Below are 5,000 nucleotides of genomic sequence, written 5' to 3' on the forward strand. Positions count from 1 at the left end.
AAATTAGTATCTCAGTGGAGTACAGCCATTGCAGATTAACAACAAAAGAATGTAGTAGACTTTTTTTAAGTTTCCATTAGATTTTACGTGGAAACATTTCTTTCAGCAGTCTAAAGACCATTGAAACATTAAAATGGCTCCAGAAATTGATATGTATGATAATTTACAAAAGCTATAGTTAAGCACAAATGTTACTTTTGGAAAGCAAAATCAAAATTAAACATTACCATTCTAATAAAAATGTCTCAGTTCGATATCGAAATGTATATAAGAGATATTGGCCCTTAGGAAACTATAAAAGAGGAATGTCTGACAAGTAATAATACCCTTGATAATTGCAGAAACAAACCTCGAGTGGTCATTGAAATTGGAAGGTAAAGGCTTAGAAATGAGATCTTGGCTGCATAAAATAAGAAGGAAATAAAATTCAGTTACAAGGTTGTCATTTGCAGAAGGGAATAAATGAGAAATTATGGAATCCCACTAGAGTTGAGAACATCATGGAAATCCATTGGAAGCCATCTTATAACCTTGAGAAGACAAGAGTGAAAGTGAAGCTATCAGTAACTTATGAACTTCAGGAAAAGTAAGATGTCTATCATTTTGGGAAGAAACCTGTAAAATGAACGAGACATCTGATAAAAAAAAAGGGTTACTGTCAACATAGGTTTCTCCCGAAAAGAATATCTTCGCCACTGAAGAAAATTAAATGTTTGAGAAGATTGTGATATTCCTAAAAGAATTCAATATCACGCGAAAATATTGCAGAACGTAATATTTTTTGAGGAGAAGTAAATTCATGGAGGGAACTGTACATTTCTGTGGAAATAGATTGCTTCCTAAAAGCAAAAGAGGGGAAAATGGTTGAAGTGCAATGGCGGCCGACGGGGATACTGGCTTTCCAAGTAGGAAGCGAAGGCGCTGGCAGAAGAAAACGGAAAATAACCCAGTGAGTCTGTGACATTTTTATTAACGTCTTGTTGCCCTTGTTGTTGTTTTTTGCTGTTGTTGTTGAGAGAGAAAGAAGTCGCTTGAAAGTAGAGATTTGTCTGAAGGAGAAGTTAGGCATCCAAAAAGGAAATATGTTTCCATGAAACGTAAGGCCGCCTTACTAAGAGAGAGAGAGAGAGAGAGAGAGAGAGAGAGAGAGAGAGAGATATTTACACCGTGGACCTATTTAATGGTATACCACACATCTCCATATCTCGATATATAATGTCTGTTAGAATAATGCTCGTAAGCTGTTCATGCGTTTTTCGACAAATGAGAAATAACACTTCTTCGTCCAAGTGTGGTTTGACATGTCTTATATCCCTGCTATGATATACACGGGAATTGCCTCTACCCTTTTTCCATAGATTTCAAAATCTAACACCATTTAAGAGGTATAGCCCGGCAGCTACGGGCACTTTAATGATGTGAAGAGACGAAAAAGGTTTGATTATCTGAAATCATAGGACTTTAAGTACATTTTAGTGAAATGGACTTCTAGCTGGCTGTATCCTGTACTTTTATTCCGGGGAATGTATTAAGAGCCCCCCCCCCCACAATCACGTTAATCATGTATTGTGAGGATTAGCTTAAACCAATTCCAATAGGTCTGTGGTATGGTTTTCGAGGTATCCAAAATAGAAGGTTAATCGTGCGAAGAGAGGGATGTATGAAACTTGGTGTAATTGAAAGATTTCAGTTACCAATGCCAGAAATTTTACCTTGTACCCCCCCCCCCCCCAACCCCACCCCGCCAGAAACCCATAATGACCCTTCCCGCCTGTAGAGGACTTTTATTCATGTATTGTGAGAAGAATGAATGAAACCAATTTTAATAAGTTAGGTGAATGGTCTGGGCCCCAAAAATGATCAAGCCAGAAGTTTTATCCTATACGTTACCCTAGACAGAAGTGTGTAGGGGTTCCAAAATAGATAGTTAATCATGTGAAGAAAGGAATTAATAAAACTTGGTGTACTTGCGATGAAATTTCCTGTAAAGGAAAGATTACAGTTTCTTTTACTTCAAAAACACCAATGCTGCCAGAAACTCATATCACGTATTGTGAGGATGGATGATGCTGCAAATAGACTTTTTTTTCAGCCACCTTCAAAAACCCTAATGCCAGATATCATCGTTCAAAAAGGCCTTAAAAATATAAGATTGTTCCCCCATCCATAACAGAAGGCCCCAATGCTCCTATGCACTCTTTACATACATGGTGGAAAAATATTGAGTTATTGGGTTAGGCTTACAAATTTTTTATATTGCTGCTAAGTAGTTATTTGTACTAAGTTTTCTTTATTATAAAAGAAGCTATACCCCGTAGGCCTATGGTTGTGCAATTATCAGGATATCTTGAATTATGCCTCATGATAACTGATATGACCTAACTACTCTCAGCTGGATTGACTTGGTGTTTAATATGAATGTGGATGTTCAACTCGAGGAACATCCCACACCATGAAAACGAAAATTTCTACTCAGATCCAAGAATAAGTACTACTTGCACTCACATACCTAGAAAATTTGAAGGTAAAAGTAAGGAAACAGTGACATTTCACAAAAACCTAAAATCAACGAAATTCAAATGCTTCGAAAACTCTACGGGTAATCCTTCTGAAGTTAAAAACAAACATTGAAATCAAACTCATCAGTATCAGTGCTGTGGATTTTGTCTGATTGATTCAGGCATTCATGAAATCATTATCACCAATGTTCAATGGATTCTATTCCAAATTTGTCACTGACCCCCTACTATTAAGGAAAATGGCATATATGGACCCAATTTTGCAGTCACTCACAAGGAATGTTGTTCAGGAAACACTGATACACTCAGTGTAAGTGGCAGAAATATGGGAATGTCTCATATTCCCATCTTGTATGACTTTTCCGTAGCTATTAAGGCCATGGCAATACAGGAGCTACAGAGATCACAGTTTGACAAGCTTGTGATACTCCTACGGAATTTCCATCTTGAACTAGCCTTCTTTGGAGTCATAAGAACATGGCTGAAGGTTCCCTTCCTGGGTTTCTAAAGGGAAAAATATGTAATAGGTGTATACACATTCACTAAATTGCTGCAACTGCTCTGGAGAAAATATTATAGTAAACATTCTTTGTAATTGTTTGGAAATTGATTCAGCTGACCTTATCACAGAACGTCAAGCTATTGAAAATCCGAAGGATATGTAGTGCTTCTCTGAAAGAGAAGTATTCTGCCTTATTCAGCAACAATATGAAAAGTATTTCAGACCCATGATGGATGGGAATTTGGTAAGTCAGCTGCATATCGGGCACTCTATATTTCCGAATCAACTCTGTCAGGAACTACAAAAGGCCGTCAAACAGAATGATGTTGAGCACTACACTGAGATACTCCCAAATATTGTTGAGGTTTTTTGTGCTCTAAATTGACCTAACTATGCTCATTGGGGCTGTCTGTATCTACTTAATCTTATGAATTTGTCACCTGATGCATTAAATGCACTCGGTCAAAAGAACCAAAAAATTGCTCTCCAGAGCTCTAGTTGACTTGACACTGGAACAAAGTGTTAAAGAAGAGCAGCAACTGTTGATGTAACCCATTTTGGAAACTCTGAAAATTTATTTACAAGAAGGTTTGTAAGTTTAGTCCATCCAGAGAAGTCCCGCAGTTTCAGAACTCAAGTAGCTCACTGGAATCAAACTGGCAAAACACCTGCAAACCAGCTGCAAAATAGTCTAGTAGTAATAGATAACAAAGATACATAAACACTAATTGACACAATCAAGAGTGTTTGTAATCCATCAGAGACGTCTTATTCTGAAGATGCAGGTTGGATCAATATTGCCACAGGTAGAGGTGCTTGCTTTAAAAAAAAAAAAAAAAAAAAAACAGCTTATTATCTGGTTGGTAGTCTAGTGTGGGGCTGAACTTTGGGAGAGATTCTTAAGAATGGAAAGATGACACTCGGTTTCTGAAACCAGTCAAATGTATCAAAGTTAAAAATTTTGCATCTGAAGATATTAAGAGAAGACATACAAAGGACAAAAAGGCTTTGAAATCTGCAAAAGTGGCTCGTGATGCCTTTAAAAATGTACTGCCAAGGATATCACTGATGGAAGAAAGAAATGTTGATTTGCGGGAGAAACCGACTTATCCAGTAACAGAGGTACCCTTTTCAATTGCATATACTAATGGAACTCCTACCAAGACAGATAGAGCAAACCTAAAAAAAAAAATCTGGCATCAAAGATCGATGCAGCATTAGTCGAAGAATGCACATTTCAGTCACTGCTGTTTGATGGAGAATTTATACTGCCTGAAATGCTTCCTCATCACACCAATTGTTTGAGATATGATTGTTAAAGTCCGTTGTGCTAAAGAAACATCAGTAGATCTGCTGTTAGACCAATATCAGCAAATATTAATCAAGGACATCAAGCATATTAAAAAAGTGACTGTATTGACTCAACAAGAAACAATCAAGTTATTTAGTGGTGACCAAAAACAGCAAAAGAAGGATGTGAAATGTTAAAAATGGTATGATCGAGGATGAACTTGGAAAATTCATGATATGAAAACTAGAGAAGGAGTACTATGGACCGATAGTAGCTGGGAAAACTGTTTATGTTTCATAGGGTGGAAACTGCATTAAGTTTCAAACAAATGCAATGGAAATGCTAGTGGTTGAGAAGCCAGAAGAATTCCAAGATTGTCATGAAGCTAATACCCTTATTTGCTACCATGTCCTTAGAGAAGGGAGAAACATGGTCATCAGGTGTTCTGACATAGTTGTTCTGGTGATACTGACAAGTGTAGTGCAAAAAACTACCTGCAGAATCGCAGTTAATGATGGATTTAGAGCTGGAAATAACAGGAGGCATTTCAATGTTACAGCTATCTCGACATCTAGAATAAACACAACAGGGTTTGAGTGAAGCTCTTATGGCATGCCATGCCCTCATGACAGGCTGCGACTTCACATCAGCATTTTACAGGAGAGGAGGGCTGGCATAGTGTCAAAGC

At 37.4% G+C, this 5,000-nt stretch overlaps 1 protein-coding gene across 2 annotated transcripts in view; it reads left to right on the forward strand.

The window, feature by feature from the left end:
* Positions 1-5,000, forward strand: part of LOC137625985 (cell adhesion molecule Dscam2-like) — a 2,034,023-nt gene that overhangs the window by 753,502 nt on the left and 1,275,521 nt on the right. The gene's annotated exons all lie outside the window — the stretch shown is intronic.

The sequence above is a fragment of the Palaemon carinicauda genome, chromosome 2 (assembly GCF_036898095.1).
Source record: "Palaemon carinicauda isolate YSFRI2023 chromosome 2, ASM3689809v2, whole genome shotgun sequence".
Classification (NCBI taxonomy): Eukaryota; Metazoa; Arthropoda; class Malacostraca; order Decapoda; family Palaemonidae; genus Palaemon; species Palaemon carinicauda.